This window comes from Panthera pardus, unplaced genomic scaffold, assembly GCF_024362965.1.
Source record: "Panthera pardus isolate Hobbes unplaced genomic scaffold, ASM2436296v1 HiC_scaffold_26, whole genome shotgun sequence".
Classification (NCBI taxonomy): Eukaryota; Metazoa; Chordata; class Mammalia; order Carnivora; family Felidae; genus Panthera; species Panthera pardus.
In genome coordinates, this window is record NW_026526832.1 from 10,235,039 (window position 1) to 10,257,919 (window position 22,881).

The 22,881-nt window shown below is 43.6% G+C and overlaps 1 long non-coding RNA gene across 1 annotated transcript in view; it reads left to right on the forward strand.

The window, feature by feature from the left end:
• LOC109265722 (uncharacterized) overlaps positions 1-22,881 on the forward strand; it is a 57,274-nt gene that overhangs the window by 25,856 nt on the left and 8,537 nt on the right. Inside the window, exon 2 of the long non-coding RNA XR_002079341.2 lies at positions 8,165-8,405. This is a non-coding gene — a long non-coding RNA (uncharacterized LOC109265722). The remainder of the gene's footprint in view (positions 1-8,164; positions 8,406-22,881) is intronic.

Genomic DNA, 22,881 nt, shown 5'->3' on the forward strand with positions numbered 1-22,881 from the left:
CCACAATCTTACATTTACATTTACCCATATCCTTGAACTTGGGACCGATCATAAAGGTCTATATCTCAGGGTTCCCAGAAAAAGAAAAAAAACCTAGTAATTAGCTATGTATTGAACATTATTGGTGTGTATTGGGCTAATGCTTTTCATGTACCGTCTCATTCAATCTGCAGCCCTTTAAGACGAGTATTATTATTAGCCTCACTTTACAGATGTAGAAACTGAGTCTTAAAAAAGTAAGTCATTGCCATAGTCACACGTCTAGGAAATGATGGAGTAAAACTCTGAGCCAAGGACATCTGGATCCAGAGCTCATGTTTTAGCCACTTGTTGTAGTTTTAATGCATCACAGTGTGGCAGCTGCAGGCCTGCCTGGACTCGTCTTAGACTCTGAGTTGCTAGGCTATTCCACAACGGTTGACAAACTAGCAGGTGTCAAACTACCAGGTGCAGTATCTGCTCTGAGTCCGAAGCTGGCAGGAAAAGCAATGGTACGTGGAAGAGAAGAAGAAAGATGATATCAGATGGATTGTGTGTGTCCAGAATATATCCATATATTTTAAAATGTGCAATGCCTAATTTTTAAACAAATTCCACATGCAGAGAAAATACACATGCATTTCTAAGTGGAACATAAGTTAGCTAATTCATTCCTTCTTCTTGATAAAAATGGTTAGAAGTCGCTTAGAAATGCCTTCTTTCTTTATTTATTTATTCTTTTTAATATATGAAATTTACTGTCAAATTGGTTTCCATACAACACCCAGTGCTCATCCCAAAAGGTGCCCTCCTCAATACCCATCACCCACCCTCCCCTCCCTCCCACCCCCCATCAACCCTCAGTTTGTTCTCAGTTTTTTAAAAAAATTTTTTTTCAACGTTTTTTATTTATTTTTGGGACAGAGAGAGACAGAGTATGAATGGGGGAGGGGCAGAGAGAGAGGGAGACACAGAATCGGAAACAGGCTCCAGGCTCCGAGCCATCAGCCCAGAGCCTGACGCGGGGCTCGAACTCACGGACCGCGAGATCATGACCTGGCTGAAGTCGGACGCTCAACCGACTGCACCACCCAGGCGCCCCAGTTTGTTCTCAGTTTTTAACAGTCTCTTATGCTTTGGCTCTCTCCCACTCTAACCTCTTTTTTTTTTTTTTTCCTTCCCCTCCCCCATGGGTTTCTGTTACGTTTCTCAGGATCCACATAAGAGTGAAACCATATGGTATCTGTCTTTCTCTGTATGGCTTATTTCACTTAGCATCACACTCTCCAGTTCCATCCACGTTGCTACAAAAGGCCATATTTCATTTTTTCTCATTGCCACATAGTATTCCATTGTGTATATAAACCACAATTTCTTTATCCATTCATCAGTTGATGGACATTTAGGCTCTTTCCATAATTTGGCTATTGTTGAGAGTGCCGCTATAAACATTGGGGTACAAGTGCCCCTATGCATCAGTACTCCTGTATCCCTTGGATAAATTCCTAGCAGTGCTATTGCTGGGTCATAGGGTAGGTCTATTTTTAATTTTCTGAGGAACCTCCACACTGCTTTCCAGAGCGGCTGCACCAATTTGCATTCCCACCAACAGTGCAAGAGGGTTCCCGTGTCTCCACATCCTCTCCAGCATCTATAGTCTCCTGATTTCTTCATTTTGGCCACTCTGACTGGCGTGAGGTGATATCTGAGTGTGGTTTTGATTTGTATTTCCCTGATAAGGAGCGACGTTGAACATCTTTTCATGTGCCTGTTGGCCATCCGGATGTCTTCTTTAGAGAAGTGTCTATTCATGTTTTCTGCCCATTTCTTCACTGGGTTATTTTTCGGGTGTGGAGTTTGGTGAGCTCTTTATAGATTTTGGATACTAGCCCTTTGTCCGATGTGTCATTTGCAAATATCTTTTCCCATTCCGTTGGTTGCCTTTTAGTTTTGTTGGTTGTTTCCTTTGCTGTGCAGAACCTTTTTATCTTCATAAGGTCCCAGTAATTCACTTTTGCTTTTAATTCCCTTGCCTCTGGGGACGCGTCGAGTAAGAGATTGCTACGGCTGAGGTCAGAGAGGTCTTTTCCTGCTTTCTCCTCTAAGGTTTTGATGGTTTCCTGTCTCACATTCAGGTCCTTTATCCATTTTGAGTTTATTTTTGTGAATGGTGTGAGAAAGTGGTCTAGTTTCAACCTTCTGCATGTTGCTGTCCAGTTCTCCCAGCACCATTTGTTAAAGAGACTGTCTTTTTTCCATTGGATGCTCTTTCTTGCTTTGTCAAAGATGAGTTGGCCATACGTTTGTGGGTCTAGTTCTGGGGTTTCTATTCTATTCCATTGGTCTATGTGTCTGTTTTTATGCCAATACCATGCTGTCTTGATGATTACAGCTTTGTAGTAGAGGCTGAAGTCTGAGATTGTGATGCCTCCTGCTTTGGTCTTCTTCTTCAAAATTACTTTGGCTATTCGGGGCCTTTTGTGGTTCCATATGAATTTTAGGATTGCTTGTTCTAGTTTCGAGAAGAATGCTGGTGCAATTTTGATTGGGATTGCATTGAATGTGTAGATAGCTTTGGGTAGTATTGACATTTTGACAATATTTATTCTTCCAATCCATGAGCAGGGAATGTCTTTCCATTTCTTTATATCTTCTTCAATTACCGTCATAAGCTTTCTATAGTTTTCAGCATACAGATCTTTTACATCTTTGGTTAGATTTATTCCTAGGTATTTTATGCTTCTTGGTGCAATTGTGAATGGGATCAGTTTCTTCATTTGTCTTTCTGTTGCTTCATTGTTAGTGTATAAGAATGCAACTGATTTCTGTACATTGATTTTGTATCCTGCAACTTTGCTGAATTCATGTATCAGTTCTAGCAGACTTTTGGTGGAGTCTACCGGATTTTCCATGTATAATATCTTGTCATCTGCAAAAAGCGAAAGCTTGACTTCATCTTTGCCAATTTTTATGCCTTTGATTTCCTTTTGTTGTCTGATTGCTGATGCTAGAACTTCCAGCACTATGTTAAACAACAGCGGTGAAAGCGGGCATCCCTGTCGTGTTCCTGATCTCAGGGAAGAAGCTCTCAGTTTTTCCCCGTTGAGGATGATGTTAGCTGTGGGCTTTTCATAAATGGCTTTTATGATCTTTAAGTATGTTCCTTCTATCCCGACTTTCTCAAGGGTTTTTATTAAGAAAGGGTGCTGGATTTTGTCAAAGGCCTTTTCTGCATCGATTGACAGGATCATATGGTTCTTCTCTTTTTTTTGTTGTTAATGTGATGTATCACGTTGATTGATTTGCGAATGTTGAACCAGCCCTGCATCCCAGGAATGAATCCCACTTGATCATGGTGAATAATTCTTTTTATATGCTGTTGAATTCGATTTGCTAGTATCTTATTGAGAATTTTTGCATCCATATTCACCAGGGATATTGGCCTGTAGTTCTCTTTTTTTACTGGGTCTCTGTCTGGTTTAGGAATCAAAGTAATACTGGCTTCATAGAATGAGTCTGGAAGTTTTCCTTCCCTTTCTATTTCTTGGAATAGCTTGAGAAGGATAGGTATTATCTCTGCTTTAAACGTCTGGTAGAACTCCCCTGGGAAGCCATCTGGTCCTGGACTCTTATTTGTTGGGAGATTTTTGATAACCGATTCAATTTCTTCGCTGGTTATGGGTCTGTTCAAGCTTTCTATTTCCTCCTGATTGAGTTTTGGAAGAGTGCGGGTGTTTAGGAATTTGTCCATTTCTTCCAGGTTGCCCAATTTGTTGGCATATAATTTTTCATAGTATTCCCTGATAATTGTTTGTATCTCTGAGGGATTGGTTGTAATAATTCCATTTTCATTCATGATTTTATCTATTTGGGTCATCTCCCTTTTCTTTTTGAGAAGCCTGGCTAGAGGTTTGTCAATTTTGTTTATTTTTTCAAAAAACCAACTCTTGGTTTCGTTGATCTGCTCTACAGTTTTTTTAGATTCTATATTGTTTATATCTGCTCTGATCTTTATTATTTCTCTTCTTCTGCTGGGTTTAGGCTGCCTTTGCTATTCTGCTTCTATTTCCTTTAGGTGTGCTGTTAGATTTTGTATTTGAGATTTTTCTTGTTTCTTGAGATAGGCCTGGATTGCAATGTATTTTCCTCTCAGGACTGCCTTCGCTGCGTCCCAAAGCATTTGGATTGTATTCATTTTCGTTTGTTTCCATATATTTTTTAATTTCTTCTCTGATTGCCTGGTTGACCCACTCATTCGTTAGTAGGGTGTTCTTTAACCTCCATGCTTTTGGAGGTTTTCCAGACTTTTTCCTGTGGTTGATTTCAAGCTTCATAGCATTGTGGTCTGAAAGTATGCATGGTATAATTTCAATTCTTGTAAACTTATGAAGGGCTGTTTTGTGACCCAGTATATGATCTATCTTGGAGAATGTTCCATGTGCGCTCGAGAAGAAAGTATATTCTGTTGCTTTGGGATGCAGAGTTCTAAATATATCTGTCAAGTCCATCTGATCCAATGTATCATTCAGGGCCCTTGTTTCTTTATTGACTGTGTGTCTAGATGATCTATCCATTTCTGTAAGTGGGGTGTTAAAGTCCCCTGCAATGACCACATTCTTATCAATAAGGTTGCTTATGTTTGTGAGTAATTGTTTTATATATCTGGGGGCTCCGGTATTCGGCGCATAGACATTTATAATTGTTAGCTCTTCCTGATGGATAGACCCTGTAATTATTATATAATGCCTTTCTTCATCTCTTGTTACAGCCTTTAATTTAAAGTCTAGTTTGTCTGATATAAGTATGGCTACTCCAGCTTTCTTTTGGCTTCCAGTAGCATGATAAATAGTTCTCCATCCCCTCACTCTCAATTTAAAGGTGTCCTCAGATCTAAAATGAGTCTCTTGTAGACAGCAAATAGATGGGTCTTGTTTTTTTATCCATTCTGATAGCCTATGTCTTTTGGTTGGCGCATTTAATCCATTTACATTCAGTGTTATTATAGAAAGATACGGGGTTTAGAGTAATTGTGATGTCTGTATGTTTTATGCTTGTAGTGATGTCTCTGGTACTTTGTCTCACAGGATCCCCCTTAGGATCTCTTGTAGGGCTGGTTTAGTGGTGACAAATTCCTTCAGTTTTTGTTTGCTTGGGAAGACCTTTATCTCTCCTTCTATTCTCAATGACAGACTTGCTGGATAAAGGATTCTCGGCTGCATATTTTTTCTGTTTAGCACACTGAAGATATCGTGCCAATCCTTTCTGGCCTGCCATGTTTCAAAAGAGAGATCAGTCACGAGTCTTATAGGTCTCCCTTTATATGTGAGGGCACGTTTATCCCTTGCTGCTTTCAGAATTTTCTCTTTATCCTTGTATTTTGCCAGTTTCACTATGATATGTCGTGCAGAAGATCGATTCAAGTTACGTCTGAAGGGAGTTCTCTGTGCCTCTTGGATTTCAATGCCTTTTTCCTTCCCCAGTTCAGGGAAGTTCTCAGCTATAATTTCTTCAAGTACCCCTTCAGCACCTTTCCCTCTCTCTTCCTCCTCTGGGATACCAATTATGCGTATGTTATTTCTTTTTAGTGTATCACTTAGTTCTCTAATTTTTCCCTCATACTCCTGGATTTTTTTATCTCTCTTTCTCTCAGCTTCCTCTTTTTCCATAACTTTATCTTCTAGTTCACCTATTCTCTCCTCTGCCTCTTCAATCCGAGCTGTCGTCGTTTCCATTTTGTTTTGCATTTCGTTTAAAGCGCTTTTCAGCTCCTGGTGACTGTTCCTTAGTCCCTTGATCTCTGTGGCAAGAGATTCTCTGCTGTCCTGTATACTGTTTTCAAGCCCAGCGATTAATTTTATGACTATTATTCTAAATTCACTTTCTGTTATATTATTTAAATCCTTTTTGATCAGTTCATTAGCTGTTGTTATTTCCTGGAGATTCTTCTGAGGGGAATTCTTCCGTTTGGTCATTTTGGATAGTCCCTGGAGTGGTGAGGACCTGCAGGGCACTTCCCCTGTGCTGTGGTGTATAACTGGAGTTGGTGGGCGGGGCCGCAGTCCGACCTGATGTCTGCCCCCAGCCCACCGCTGGGGCCACAGTCAGACTGGTGTGTGCCTTCTCTTCCCCTCTCCTAGGGGCGGGATTCACTGTGGGGTGGCATGGCCCGTCTGGGCTACTTGCACACTGCCAGGCTTGTGGTGCTGGGGATCTGGCGTATTAGCTGGGGTGGGTAGGCAAGGTGCACGGGGGCAGGAGGGGCAGGCTTAGCTCGCTTCTCCTTAGGTGATCCACTTCAGGAGGGGCCCTGTGGCAGCGGGAGGGAGTCAGATCCGCTGCCGGAGGTTTGGCTCCGCAGAAGCACAGAGTTGGGTGTTTGCGCGGAGCGAGCAAGTTCCCTGGCAGGAACTGGTTCCCTTTGGGATTTTGGCTGGGGGATGGGCGGGGGGAGATGGCGCTGGCGAGCACCTTTGTTCCCCGCCAAGCTGAGCTCTGCGGTCCGGGGGCTCAGCAGCTCTCCCTCCCTTTGTCCTCCAGCCTTCCTGCTTCCCGAGCAGAGCTGTTAACTTATGACCTTCCCGACGCTAAGTCGCGCTTGCTGTCAGAACACAGTCTGTCAGGCCCCTCCGCAGAAATGCCTTTTATCATAAAACAGAAATTATCAGCATCAACCTCATTCACCACTTATTGTTTCTTGTTCCTTCGATTCTTATCTACCCCCTCGCTTTCTTTGCCTTTCTCTTGCACCACTCCTTCATAAGAATTAAAGTAACTCATTCAAATGTCAAGTCAAACGTTCTTCCTTTTGGATGGAGATCACTTCCCTCCCCTCCACGACTGGCTGGGCCTGTTACCTTTGGGTGACAACTTTGCCAGAGATGTTGGAGAAAAGAGGGATGGCATTTCCTCTTAGAAATCCGGCCTGTGTGACCTTTCCCATCTCGCTATGGTTGTATACGGTTGTTCTGTCCCTCCGTAACAGAGGCCTACACAGCTTACCTTCACGCAGTGCTCACTAGATACGAGGGGAGGAACTTGCTTGCCCACGGTCACTAGTATGTGGCAGATTCAGGATTCAACCCAGGTCTGTCTGACTTCAGAGCCTATGCACTATACTGGCTTTCTAGCCAAGGTCCACCTCAATATGTTGCTCCAAGGTAACTTGCCTAGGCAGTGCAGACCGTCATGGGAGAGACACTGGGTGTCACCTGTTATAGCTGTTTCTTAGAAGTGGCACCAGACAGTGCTGGCCTTTCTCCTCCCAAGACAAAGAGGAATAAGGGTGATACGTACAGGCTGGAGGAGACTGATCCCCAAGATTTAGAAGGAAGGATGTGGTCGAGGTACCAGATATATGGTATCTGACCATAGCATTCTAGAGCTGAACTGGGCTTAAAAGATAATCTCCTCAAATTCCTTTATTTGCAGGTGAGGAAGCTGCAGATCTGAGAGACCAAGTGAATTGTCTAAGGACACAGCCAGTTAGCTGGATGCTAGCCCATGACCTAATTTTTTTGATTCAGAATAAACTGCTTTTTGCATTCCACTTTCCCTCTGCTTGGGTTTTACTTGTGATTAAGAAGTCACAAAGATCAGAAAATTAAACTGCTTTTAGCAATAGAATTTCATATTATACAGTTCTACTGAAAGTAATTATAATAATGCAAGCAAACCTCCCAAAGGCAGGGGTTCCAAAATGTTTCTGCCTCTTGCTAAGCACATATATAGAATTCAAGTCCATCTTTATACCACACAAAATTTCCAAAGAACTGAGCAATTTCCTATAAAAACTCAGTTGTGTACTGATTGCCAAGTTGGAAAACTCAGGGTTTCCCGGCAACTCTCACTTTCCTGGTGCTCTTGGGGATGAAATTCCTCAGCCAACAACCTCTCCTGACTTACCTCCTCCACAGTGGCCATGACCCAGGTCCCACTGGCCCTTCCAGATGTTTCTGCCTCCCCTGATTTCTCTCTCCAGAGCCTATGATCTTGTCTCCAACCCTCACCAGCTGAATAACCTTAGATGGAAAATTCTTGGGATGGAGGGCCCACATTTCTCTTGCACTGGAAGAAATATTGGACTAGAACTCAGGTGAACTCACTTCAGGTCCTGATTCCAACACTAATCAGTCCTGGTCCTTAGTTTTTTAAATGGACAAAAAACCTTTGCTTACTTACCTTTCAGGGTTGTTCTGAAGATTTTGCAAGTTGGAGAGACACAGGATCCTGGGGCCAAACTGGGCCTACTGAGTCTAACCCCTCATGTCAGAGCTGAGGAAAAAGAGACCCAGAGGTTCTGTGACACCTGGCCCCCCGCCAGGTCTTGGTGAATGGCGAAGTCAGCACGAAGCTTCAGATCCTCCCCAGGTGATTTTCTACAATTCAGTGCCGCCCATGATGACAAATACGAAAGCTTGTTTAAAAGGGTAAGTCATGAATCTGACAACATATAATTATTTAGTTTTTAATTAATACACTGTGTATAGAGTCAGCACTAATCCATTTTTTTTCATGCCTTAAAAGGGCTACAGTTGTCAGGAATTTCTAAAGGTGGCAAAAGTACATCTAAAGACAAATACTTCCCCTTCCAGTAAATATAAGTTTAATTAGAGGTTAAGCTCAGTCTCCTACAGTGGCCATCTCTTGTTGCTTTTTAAAAAATCGTTATCATTGAGATACAATTCACATGCCATAAAATTCATCAATTTAAGGTGTACGCTTCTGTGATTTTTAGTACATTCCCAAGACTGTGTAGCCATCACCAGGATCTAATTCCAGAACATTTTCATTGCTCTGCTGCTTTTCAGATGTCAGTCTTAGTCGGGTTGAGTGTAGCTTCCCTTGAAGCTTCGCTCTTGGTTTCAGCATATTACATCCAGCCCTAGTGTAGTGATCATCTTGGCTGAGATCAGATATCCCAAGTTCCCTCTCAACTTGGAGAGCTGTGTATCTGCCCGAGGCCTGATTCCCTCTGAGATAGACCAGGAACGAGATAGACATTGAGTCTCAAAATAAGCCTTAGCAATGAGAATCAGAACCTGAAAAGAAAAACTCAGCCATCAGGGCTGAGCTGCGGGATTAACATAGGAGAAGGTTGAAAAGGTTCCCGGAGGCCAAGAGTGAACAGAACTGGAAGGTGGCGAGTGTGGTTGGTTTCGAGACTCAGGGTTTAGGTGGTGGAGGGCTCTCCGTGGTGTCCTTTCTCTGGGACCTGCGGCATTTACACATGCTGAATCATCGCCCCTCTGCCCTCCACTCCACTGCGTTATCACCTGATCTAAGCCTGCAGGGTTTCCTGAGCATCCAAGGGCCATCATAGGTGCCTGGACTTCTCCTTCACAGCCCTCCCCCCCTTCCCCCCCCCCCCCCCCCCCGCCCCAGGGTACTATGATTACCTGTTTATTCATCTGCATTCCTGAATAGACAGCAGGCTTTGAAACGAAAGAAGCCCTGCCTCTTTTTGTTAGCTACACACCTTGCTCTCGGGATCATCTGGCAGTACGCACCCTAAAGGTCTCTTGAACAAATTATTAATTCGTCCACAAGCCCAAATGTCTTCTTCCAAATCTCTGTGATACTCACACTAAACTCAAGTACCCGAGCACCCCACAGTTGTCCAAGGTAGATACACAAAACATTGACGACATGGATCAATGCTGCCTACCTGTGGTTTGCACTAAGTAGCCCTTGTTCTGGTCCAAAGAACAAAAGAGAGGAAGTCCCTCCTCTGTACTCTACGAGAACCCTTCAAGTATTTGAAATGAGCTGTCACATCCTCTGTATCTTTTATTTTCCAGCTTAAATATATGTGCTTCTTGATGGTTATGCTTAAAATATGGATTCATCGGGGCGCCTGGGTGGCGCAGTCGGTTAAGCGTCCGACTTCAGCCAGGTCACGATCTCGCGGTCCGTGAGTTCGAGCCCCGCGTCGGGCTCTGGGCTGATGGCTCGGAGCCTGGAGCCTGTTTCCGATTCTGTGTCTCCCTCTCTCTCTGCCCCTCCCCCGTTCATGCTCTGTCTCTCTCTGTCCCAAAAATAAATAAAAAACGTTGAAAAAAAAAATTAAAAAAAAAATAAATAAAATATGGATTCATTACTTATACATCACTCTACAAATATACATTTATTTATTTATTTATTTATTTATTTATTTATTTATTTATAAGTAAGCTCTACGCCCAATGTGGGGCTTGAACTCACAACCCTGAGATCGAGAGTCGCATGCTCCACCAGCTGAGCCAGCCAGGTGTCCCTCAACAAACATTTTTGATCATGTTCTATGTATAAGGCACTGTGCCAGTGGCCCTGGGTACCAGACGGGACATGACACAGACCCTGCCCTGAAGAAGTCTGAAGTCCGTACTGGTTGTGCTGTTTATTCCAATTTCTGGGGTTTCCTGAATGGGCCAAGTGTGGTTTCTAGAACTTGGCAGTATATTCCCAAGTGATTTGAGCAGGGCAGAGTTCAGAAGAACTACCACTTCGTGATATGGACCCTGTGCTTCCAAGAGCTTTTGATTGTTCATATTATTTTTAGGAAGTGCTCAGGGTATACTCAGGTGTGTGTGTGTGTGTCTGTGTGATAGAAGACAGTTGGTTAAAATTTTTGTAAGACTGCTCTTTGTGACTGAACCAAATATGTGATAGTATTTCTGGTGATAAAAGTTCAAGTCAAACACATGCTCATCATAAAACTCAAAAAACAAAACCCAACTCGCAGGAATAAGCAGATTGCAATTTTCCTATCGGACTTAACTCATAAGGATGAACAGATTTTTTTAAGGGCATTTCACACTGTCATTAATGGATCTTTATGATGTTTCTGAAAATAATTGGAAGGGATGCATGGACATCTGGCATGTAATTAAGGCTGTTTCTAATTACGGGGGGGCTGTTTGTCTTCAAAGCAGAACGGACACCGGGGTACCCTTGGATGGGCTCTTTTTTAAAGATACTTGCTCAGGATTTGGCAGACTCTAGTCTTTACCTATTTGAAGAATGTGGGGTGGGCCAGTTCATTTTAGCTTCTGACCTGAGTAACTTTGGACCTGAAATTCCTTCAGGCTTTTGTTGTTGTTGTTGTTGTTGTTGTTGTTGTTGTTGTTGTTGTTTTTCCTATGGGGTTCTGCTTTTAGGCTGAAAATGTGAATTTTTTGGTGATGCTGTTTCCTGGGTACTTTCCATTATCAGGAGACAGAATCACCAGGGGCTAGAAGGTCAACAGAAAAGAAAGTGCTTCTCATCTGTGACAACTGGGATAAATGTGGGAGAACTCTGCATACTTGGGTGGTCAGGAGACCCAGGAATGAGGCCAGAAAAAGCAGAGTGCATGAGACTCATTCTGTCCTCTACTAAATATAATTGGAAGAAGGGATTATGCTGAGTATTTAGAAATTAGTGATTTCACTGCTTAATATTTTCAAATAATTTTTCCTGGCCTAGCATCTCTTCATTTACGCAATATTTATTAGGCATTCAACGTGTGCCAAGGACTGCAGAAATAATTATTATCATAAGTGTTGTCTTAAGAAGAATCTGTACCTTTTTGTTCTCCTTATGGTCCCCAAAGCACATATTATGCTTTGCTCATCAGCCATGGATACAGTGATTTTGAAGGCAGTTGAGGGCAAGAGATTTTAGAATCCTCACGAATGATGTTTCTTAGCCTAAGATTTCATTGGCACTGAGTAGAGGTCTGTGGGGATTGTTGCACAGGCCACTGTGAGGGCTCTTGTCATTAGTCCCCAACTTAATTTCCAGAAATCCCTTGTGGAACCCTCTGATACCTGGCAGCAATGAGTGAAAATCAGTGTTCTAGTGAAAAGAAAATTATTTCACTTAAAAAAATTTTAAACTTAACAGACATTTTTTTCTAATTATAATATTCCCACAGAAGAAATCCTTTGTTATAGATCCTTACCAAAGAAATTTGGAAAACAGAGGTAAGCACAAAGCAGGAAATTAATGATCTATTATTATTCACTGTGCAAAGATAAGTATGGATAAAATGCTGGCAATTACAGAGGTGCCTGGGTGACTCAGCTGGTTAAGGCTTGGGTCATGACCCCCTGGTTCATGGGTTTGAGCCCCACATTGGGCTCCATGCTGATGGTGCAGAGCCTGCTTGGGATTCTCGCTTGCTCCCCCTCTCTCTGCCCCTCCTCTGCTCCTTCTCTTTCTCAAAATTAATAAATAATCTTTAAAAAATGTTGGCGATTACATCTCTTCACTTTTCTAGACACGATTCTCTTTTACAACAGTTTTGTAGCCTGCTTTTTAAGTAATAATATATTGTGAATGTTTCCCCAGGTCATTGCGACTGCTTTTTCTCCTACAATTTAATTGTAACAGCCAGCATGATATTCTATTGTTACATATGCACTGTCATTGATTTATCTAATTGCATATTATTGGACTCTCAGGTTGTTTCCACTTTATCACAAATATAGATAGATAGATAGATAGATAGATAGATATTCTTTATCTCTTAACTCTTTATTCCCATTCATCATATGGTGAATTATAATAATTTCCTTATAATAATCTCCAGAAGTACAGTTTCTGGGTGAAAAGATACACCAAAAATTTAAACCTTTTTGGAATGTACATAAAGGAGCTCTGGTTTCTGAGTAGGGATGTTTTTGTCCCGAGCTCGAACCAACTGCGTGATCTTGAGTTTAATTGCTCCATCTGTAAAATGGGGAACATGGTCACGCCCCCACTGTATTTCAAAAAGTGATTCTGCAGAGGAGAATACAGTAAGACTTTTGAAATACAGCATGTGGCAGGCACAACCTGATGTTTGCCTGCTCAGCGTTGTTCTGTGTCATTCCGACAAATCTTGTTTTTTTGGTCAGGTATTCACCCCTCCCCCACTGTAGTCCTTGTTCCTTTAGGGGACGCCTAAATTGTCTGAGTGTAATCTCCTCAACCCTGCCAGCGATAGGTTCAGGAATGGCATGTGAACCAGTGTGGTTTCATGAGATTCAAGGAGAAGTTGGCTGGGGCTTCTGGCAAATTCCCCACTCTTGAGAGAGTCATAGGAAGGAAGAGTCTCTCTCTGGACACTGAAATATGCAAACATCAAGCTTGGCCATACTGCTGCAACAGCCATATGACCCCATCCACAGAGCTGTGCATCATGTGGAAGAGGGACTAGAGCCATTGGATCAGTCACCCTGGAAGCTTGTCCCACCTCTGTTATCCAGTGAGACCCACGCCTGGTGGCCTATTCTCTTGGAATCCATCAACCTGATATAACTCCAGTTCTGACCATCATCAGTTTTACTTTCTCTCTTAGTTACAGGAAATGTTTTTTAGTCTCTTATAGGTTTCCTTCCAGCCTCTTATATCCTCCCTTTCCCAAATATCCAAGAAATTATGCCTCAAGGGAATATTTGAGTGAAGAGGCTAGTGCTCACGTAAACAATTCAGAAATGACTCACTTAGATCTGCTGAACTGAAACAGCCCAACCCTGGCCTTCCAATTCCGATTCCAATAGAATCAGAAGATTTTCCACATTGGAAGGAAACTTGGTGTTCACCAAGTCCCGATCCTGCTTTGTAGAGGAGGAAACTGAGCTTCAGAAAGATTTATGGTAATATGCTACAAAGTCCATGCCAGCTGAGCGCTCACCTGGGAGCCATTGTGACTCCTGCCACATTTCAACAGGGAACTTAAGCCAAAATGGATCATCATTGGCTCTTTCCCCACCATGTATTTCCTGGTAAATCAAAGTATCCCATTTGTAGCAAGAACCCAAGATGTAACATTCCTACCCACCTCATTGGAAGTCCGGTCTTCTTCCAGTTCTTCCTAGTGATTTTTTTTGTAGAAGTCCCTGGGGAGAGGTCTGGCAAGTAATCCAGACTTCTTCCTGCAGTTCTGTGGAGCACCTGCTCTGCTCTTGGTCTGCACCTCTTGGTACCCTTCTGCCACTTTAACTATTATTTGTCCCCTATTCCTGTATTTTGATTGTCTTCACAGTCCATGCTGCTGCCAAATTCCCCCACGTCATCTCTGTTCAGCCCATGGGTCATTCGTTGTTCATGCTCCATGTAACCGTCCTGGATGGCCACCTACTCCTGTCCTTCTTCCTCTTCAGTCAGTAAGACAACGTTTGTTTTTCCTGGCTGTGGAATCTGAATGGGTTCCCCCATTTGGACTTCACCCTCTTAGCCTGCTGTTCTACAGAAGACATGTGCCCTCCTGGAATGGAATGGGTTTTACCAGGACTGGCTCTGACACAGCACCACTCTGTGTGGGGCCACATCTCCATTGCAGAATGCCGCTCTGCTAGGCTGCTTCTTCACATGTAGTATTTCTCAGAAAACCTACTTCCAAACGATGGGATAGCACGACAGCAGGAATTCTCAATCTGTCATGAACTTTGGGGTGGAGGTTGGGCATCCACAAACACTTTAAAGTTATATTCAACGTTCTGTGTAAAATAGCTTCTCATGGGACAAAAGCCTCTCATTTTGTATCAGAGTGTCAAAGGGGTCTGTGACACTAAAATGGTTGAGAATCACTGGTCTCTAGAGGGTCTCTAACCCAGCTGGTCTCTAGAGCTGTTTAAGGTCTAAAAGTCTGTGACCCTGGGATTCCATAATACAATACTGGCTTGTAGCAAATTTACCAAACACAAAATCATTTGGCCATTCTCCCAAACTACTTTGTTTCATTCCTAAGTAGGTACAAGAATTTATGCAGGAACTTTTAGCTTTATTTGCACTGGAGATGTTGTATTGTTTTAAGAGAATAACAAAGGATTAGGAGCTGAAGCTTTTATTAGCAAGACATTAGTACTCTATCCATAAAAGATTATTTATTCTAACCTCAAGTACTGTAAATATTGGGAGATCTTCTTTCTCATAGCAGCAAGATCTTGGAAACTATACTGACTGGAAGGAGGATGGGGAAAGGGTGGCACTTAGGTCTGGCTCCTTTTCCAGGTACTTCCAGGAGTGGAGTCTGGCGGGGTGGGGAGATGTAGGCAGGCCTTACTCCTCTTCTGCCTGGTTGCCTGTAGTTCCACAACTGACCCCTAGATGGTGTCCTGTTAGCAAGGGGCATGGTAACCATTTACCTGGGAGGTGGTGACCACTGAAACTGTCAGGGGGTCAAATGATAAGTATGTCACTTCAATTAGAAGACAGTATTGGGAAAATGACCCGAAACTTTTCTTATACTACTTATAGTAAAATCTGGAAACATTTAGCATTGGCCCAGTCATTGAAAGTATGATTTAAGTGTGATATTCTGAGGATGTGGTCAAGTTTTTCTTTTAATGGTGAAACGCACGTGACATAACATTTACCATCTTGACCATGTCTAAGCGTACAGTTCAGGAGTTTGAAGTACATTCACATTGTTGTGCAACCAGCCTCCAGAGCTCTTTTCATCTTGCAGAACCAAAACTCTATACCCGTTAAACAGGTCCCCATTCTCCCCTCCCCCAGCACCCCTCCACAACCACCTTCTGCTTTTTGTATCTATGAATTTAACTACTCTGAAATTCATATAAGTGGAACCTTACAGTATTAGTCTTTTGTGATTGGCTTCTTTCATTTAGTGTAATGTCCTGAAGAGGAATGTATCGATGTTTACAAAAGTATTATATTTTTTTCCCAATATTTATTTATTTATTTTGAGAGATGGGGCTTGGGGGAGAAGCAGAGAGAGAGAGGGAGAGCTGTCAGCGCAGAGCCCATCACAGGGCTCGAACTCACAAACCATGAGATCATGACCTGAGCCCAAACCAAGAGTCGGATACTTAGCCAAACTGAGCCACTCAGGTGCCCCATCAATATTATCTTTTAATTTGTAAAGAAAAATTGGCAATTGTTAAAAAAAAAACCAAACAGATGACTTGGCTCTTGATTCGTGCAGACAGCTTCACAAGCAAATGCTCTCGTTCAAACCTGTGAAAGTCAAGACCTCACCTGTAATGCCCAGCAGGAGGTCTTCTAAGTCTCCACTAAATACGCAGACTTACGAAACTGCCTTGCCACACAGACACCAGTAGACTCAGAAGGAGGCACAGGCCAGAATGCAGGGCACTGACTCTGCTCTTCTGCGGGACCACAAAGCCATCCCCACCGAGGTCTTTGGCCCCCAGGCGATGACTCAGGTGTGAAGAAATGAGACTTATGTCAGAAAGGTGTGGAAGTCACCCTGGATTAGAAGCCCCATACTCCATGGGCATAGCTTCTGTAGTCCCTGTGAGATCTTGCCAGTTACACGAGTCACCCCACTAAGGGACACCCAAAGGTGTGGCTTCCAATCTGTATTTACAATTGTCCCAGTCTGGATACAGTTTACCGATCAGGGCCATTTTTACTTTCTTTTATCAGGTTTTCAGGTAAGTAGAGTGAGAAAGTTAATCAAAAGGCAAATGTTCATGCCAAAGGGTTTTGCTAATCCTTTATTTTTAGCCCTTCAAATGGTTAAGTTGCAGTTTCTGACAAAGCATCTGGTTAAATAGGAAGGAGTCAGAATGACGAAGTGATATGAAGAACTAAATTACACAGCGAAAGTTGTCATCTCTTACTGACTAGAGTTCTGTTCCCCAACACGCACAGACTGATGGAGCTATAATTAGAACTCCCATGCCTGACAACGTGCCATCACATATCACATTCTTTCCTAAGAGAAGGAAGGGAGAGCATGTGGAAAGGGAAGACGGGGGCTGATCTATGAAGAAAGCGGTGGAGTGAGAAAAGGGAAGGCGTTTTTTCCTGGCAGTGGCTGCCTGACTGGCAGCAGATTAGCCGCCCTTAGAGATGCTGAGATGGGTCCAGATGGGGAAAAAGGGGAATTGGGGCAAGAATTTGTGAACACTCTGATCTTGCTAAAGAGGAGTCTCTTTCTGTCTTCAAAAGAGGAAAGTAATTCACTGTCATCATTTTGCAGGAGCTTTGAATTGCAAACAGAAAAACTATGGACCCCCTAAGAGGTAGTGGGTGTGGGCTGGGATCTTCCCCCCCCCCATCCCTACTCCCCAGTAAGGTCAGCATTTGTAGTCAAAATGGACTAGATACATCGTCCCTATAGCTTTTCATTTTTGTTGAGAAGAAAGGAGTCCCTCTCTATATGTTACATATTTAATACACATGAAGACATTTCTGGATCTTCATTTATGATAAGGAGGGTATGATGGGAGAAACTTGAAAGATGGATGCAAAGCCAATATCACACCAGGACAAGTAGAAGATGAGTTTCTCAAGAAGCAGCCAGTCCATGAGTGTGTGAAGAGCCAGGTTTAGGGATGGAAAAGGAAAATTTGGCCTGACCCAAAGAAGCTCCTATGTAAACAGTGAGGACAGGAGAGATATCCTGTTGGACTGAACTCAAGACTACGGTCTGGAAAAAGCCAACAAAAGGACCTCCTTTCTCTGACTGAAGCAAGAACTCTAGTCCCTACCGGGTAAGAGTTAGGAAAAAGATGTTTTTCTTTGTGCCAGGAAGGGCTTGAACAGGGGAGCCATCTGCCACAGCTGAGCAAGGTCAAACATCTTGTACAGACCAGAATGGAGTTCCTGTTCAGGGCACCCTCACACACAAGCAAAGCCCTAGGAAGACAGGAGTTTTCTTGTAACCCCAGTCCCTGGAAATACTTAGCATTGAGTAAGCTCTTCAATATGGCTGAACAAATATGGCCTGTTGGGAATGCTGCTTGATGCTTCACTATTGAACAACCAATTCTCCCCAACTTTCCTAGGGCATTCTTAATTTCTGACTCATGGCCGACCAGTGAACCCTGACAGGAGAATGTACTTGCTCTAGGGATGTGAAGAGCTGCGGAGAGTCATTATCAATGAGATGGACCCACGGGTCTCAGGAAATGACAACAGGGGTGGCATTTGGGAAGAGCAGGAATCTTTTGTGCATGTATGCACACACACACGCAACCTCCAAGGTCCTCTCTTAGGACCCAGTTGTATGTGTGTGTGTGTGTGTGTGTGTGTGTGTGTGTGTGTGTTGTTTTGTTTTTTAGCTTGGTGACATCTGGCAGTGTTTAGTCCCTCCTCCAAGCTAATGGGTAAAAAACTAAGGTGACTCGGTGTCACTAAATCATCACCAGCTGTGTCTAGCTTTTCAAATCTGCTATTAATATCAGAGCCAAATGTTACTTATTAACCAAACACTGCTTATTAATCATTTACAGGTATGTGATGGTGGTAGAGTTAAACCCCCAAAGACAATGCCCTGGCTGCTAAGGATTTATGGGCTTTGACAAGAGAACAATAGGATGGGAGAAGGGCCAACGGGGCACAAAAGGAAGAGGGCACAGGCGAATATGAACCTTCACCTAATACCTTGTTCGGTTTAAACTGCCTTTTAAGATGCTTAGAAGAGGCGGCACTAGCCTGTGAGGACGGGAAGCAGTCACTGTCAGAAGAAATCCAGAGCGTGTGAAAGTGAGGATGGGAACATAAAGCTGGAGCATCAGGCAGTTCGTCTCTTTCCTCCTTCAGCTGAGCCAACAGCCTGTGGGTGCTCGTCTGGCAGAGTCTCCCTCAGATCCCTGGAGCTCGGCTATTTGAGGGTTCTGCTCCCTGGAGGTGTTCTCTCTAATCCTACAGAATGCAGCACCACCTGTGAGCGCTCCTGCTAAAGGGCATAGGAGCAAACTTGAGGGCCAGCGAATCGTGGTCCTCTCCTCTTCCTCCTTCCCCCATCCCAGAGTGTGACGGTGGAGACCAAAGGCAGGGTCCCTGGTGGCCCCACGACCGTTCAACTAGGAATGGCCACCTGCCAGGAACCCTTGGTAGAAGGCTGGGGGTTCAGTTCTAGGAGATCATCTTTCCAGACGTGTGGTCTGAGGTTACGTGGGGTTTGAGAGTTCACCAGAAACAAAAAGAATTGTGGTTGAGATGGAAGGGAGTAGCCCGGAGCTTTGGGGCACCCGTGTGAGTGCCTTGCACACATATGCATGCCCACACCCCACATATTATACTGTGCGTGATGTGAATGTATGTTTGGGAAGCGTTCACAATCACGGAATCTCCCCAAACTATACTCGTGCTCTCTTTCTCGGGTGACAGTAAAAACATGATCATTGGAGGAAAAAAAAAATCCAAAAACCCAGAAAAGCACAGAGAAGAAAACAATCCCATCACCAAGAGAAACATTTAAACATTTTGTATCTGGCACTCTCGTCTTTTCACGTGGCAGATGGAGAGTTCTTCATTTAGTTTTCTGAAATTGGGATCTTACTCAACGTACTGGTTTGTTTATGTTAACGATGTACTATTAAACCATTTTAAGTTAAGGGTGTATGGTGAATGTTCCCCCATGCTCCCATAATTTATTTTTTTAAGTGTTTATTTATTTATTTTGAGAGAGAGAGAGAGAGACTGTGTGTGTGCGCGAGTAGGGAAGAGACAGAGAGAGAGAAGGAGAGAGAGAAAATCCCAAGTGGGCTCCATGCTCAGTGCACAGCCCAAGATCGGGTTCAGTCTCATGGCTGTGAGATCACAACCTGAGTGGAAAACAAGAATTAGACATTTAACCAACTGAGTCCCCCAGGTGCCCCAACCCATGATATCTTCAATGCTGGTCTAGTAGTCCACGCCTGGATGCACCCAGCCAGATACTTTAACTACAATCGGGATAAGCACATTTACTCATAACCTTGGCTCAAGGCATAAGTAAAGATGATTAGTTCTGTGCTTGGCTCTATGACCCCCAAAGTCCTATGACACCAGCATTTCACTGGCAGCTGTGTTCTCTTTCTTGTGTGTGTATCTGAGGAGAGAGACCTTTTTCTTCCCTCCTGTGACTGGATGGGATTTTTCTCTCTCTCTGCTCACTTGTTGTCTATTGTTTTCCATGAATCCCCATGTCTGTGTGTTAGCATTTCTGACTGGCTGGGGGTAGCGGGGTGGGGAGCACTTTGGGAAACACAAACCTCTGATTCTTGAATGCCTGCAGGCTGACCGACAGGGTCTAACAAGCAGCGCTCACCCTTCTAGAGCTGGACCAGGACAGTAGGCCTGTGGTATGGGTGGGGAGCCTTAACCGCTCCTCCTCCTCTCTGCTACCATTTAAAACCATCTGGAGGCAGGGAGGAAATTCGTTCAGCCCTTCAACTTGTGTGACCACACACATTCTTTTAAGAGATATTTACTAGCTTCGCAGGAAAACAAAATTCGCCATAAAAAAAAATTGAAGAAAATATTCTCCATTTTCTCTGCTTTCCCCTTGTATGACTCTCCACACGAGAGGTATTTGTAGCCTCTCTTCAAGCGTGCTTCAGATTTTCACTTCGGCTTTGGTTTTCCCTCACAACTTCCTCTTGCTACTGTGAAATGTGGTTGGCTCAAGTGACTTTTCCTTTCTTTCCCATCTTTGCAAGATAATCCACAGGCCGTGTCTCCGGAGGCGAAGTAAGAAGACCTTCACAGGGTTATTCTCCTGACCCTACTCAGTCCCGCCCTGGAAGAGGGGGTCTGCCTCTGGACAAGCGGGAAGGCCCAGGCTCCTGACAGGACCACTAAGGACTGTACATAAACTGGGCAGAAAAGCACAAGACTTTTCTTTTTCAGAATTATACCCTGTTTCTTCTTCTTATTTTTTCTCTGTGTCAGTGACCCAAGAATAAAACTAAGGAGAAAGGGAAAATGTGATTGGTCAGGCCTAGGGAAGGTGAGGAAAGGCAGGCTAGAGCCACAGATAATAATGAATAACTAAACATCACGGGGGCAGCTGGGTGGCTCAGTCGGTTAGGCATCTGACTTCCGCTCAGGTCATGATCTCATAGTTCGTGAGTTCAAGCCTTGCATCAGGCTTGTTGTGTCAGCACAGAGCCTGCTTTGGATCCTCTGTCACCCTCTCTCTCTGCCCCTCTCCCACTCACGCGCGCGCGCGCTCTCTCTCTCTCTCTCAAAATAAATAAACTTAAAAAAAAGAACACATCACAGTTGATAGTTTCACAGTTTAAAGATCAATTCCATATCCATTATCTCATTAGCTCCTCACAATAGTCCGAAGAGGAATACACCACAGACATTACCATTATCTCCACAACTATAGACTTAGAATTGCGGGTCTCTAACGGATGCTATGGTGTCCTACGCAGATGTTACCTCAGGACAGAGAAACTCATCCCCCTAGCTGTAGGAGTGTCCACTGCTGAGTCCCTCTCCCTCCCCCCCCCACTGGGAACTGCTCTCCATTGAAGGGCTCTGCCTCAACCAACGTTTCACTCCTTCTCTGGGCCCTTGCTTTGATTCCAGACATGTGGAAAGGGCCATCCCAGCTCCTGTACACCCTGTAGGATCAGCTGAAATTCTGTAGCAACTGCATCAGAGTTCAACAAATAGGGTTTTTACTCTATGTGCCTCTTTGAAAACCACAATTTTTTTCTCAGTATCTCATATCTTGGCTCTCCATCCATATCATCCCTAAGACTGTAGACATATAGTCTTCAACAGCTGCAAAACATCCCATGGATATCTCATAATTCACTTATCCCATTCCTTATTGTTGAATATTTAGGTACTTTCCAACTATTTTCTATCAATTATACTTTGTTGAACATCTTTGTATATACATCTTCATAAATTTGTCCAACTGTCTTTAGGATGAATTCCTAGAGGCTGATTGATGGGTCAAAAGATACTGCTCTCCATAAGAGTGCTAACAATTTCTATTCCCACCACAAGTACTGGGAAAATCCCCAAATCTGTCTGTCTCCATTCAGATTCATGACGATAAAACTCAAATGGACCCTCAGCACTGCAATCCTACCACACATTCCTCCATAGTTTGCTTTCCTACTTTTCAAGATAATCCTTTAAATTGGTTTCATTTCTTCTTAACCCTACTGTATCCCTTCCCCTCCCACATGCCCAGCTGATATCCTGGTTTCATACCTGTCCCCCCCGCAAAAAAATTGAAGGCATAGAGGGCAACACTCTTACCTGTCCACCCTCAAATCAATACACCCCCAACCCTGCCACATGCACTATGTACCAGAACCCCATTGTCTCTGCCTTCCTCTTTCACTGTAGCAGTGTCCACGTGGCTAGCCATGGTTAACACCTCACTTGAACCACATTTGTCCAACTGCTCAAGGACTTCTGTCCTGCGATATCCCCTTTCTTTCTTACATCATCGTCACCATCCATCATCATCATCATCATCATCCTCATCATCTCTGTCTTCTCTCTCCTGGATGATTGCCAATGGCATAAAATGAACTCTCTCATCCCCCATCTCAAAATACGGACAAATCAAAAACCAAAAATAACAAAATAAGACAAAACTCCTTTCATGGTCCCTCTAGCCTTCACCCCATTTCTCTTCAGTTCCCTTCCCAGCAAAACCTCTGGAACAAGTTGTCTACACTCTTTGCCACAAATTCCTCACTGTCCATCCACTCTCCACACTCTCCCAGTGAGCCCTACCACTCACCCCACCTGTTCTTATCCAACTGATTCCTTTTATGTTGCCACATCTAAGGGACACATTTTGGTCCTTGTCTTGACTGATTCCCAGTGGCAGAGGCAGTGTCTAGAGGGAACCACTCTCCTGAAAAACCCAACCACCCCAACTTCTAGGATAATACACTCCACTGGTTCCTCTTCTAACTTACACATTTCTCCTGCTTAGATTGTTTTGCTGGCATCTCCCCCTCCACATGAACTCTGAAGATTGGAGCACCTCAGGGCTCAGTCCTTGGCCCTGGAGACCCTTCCTCTTGTATCCCCACCCCTTCCCTGTCTCAATAATCATCACATAAAATCAATACTAAAAATTGACAAAGACAGCTCAAAAAGAAATAAATACAGATCAATGGCATATCATATATTCACTCATTCAATACATATTTATTGAACACCTACTTTGTGCTGAGCATTGAGGGAAGACTATGGTGAAAGAGATAAGAAGTC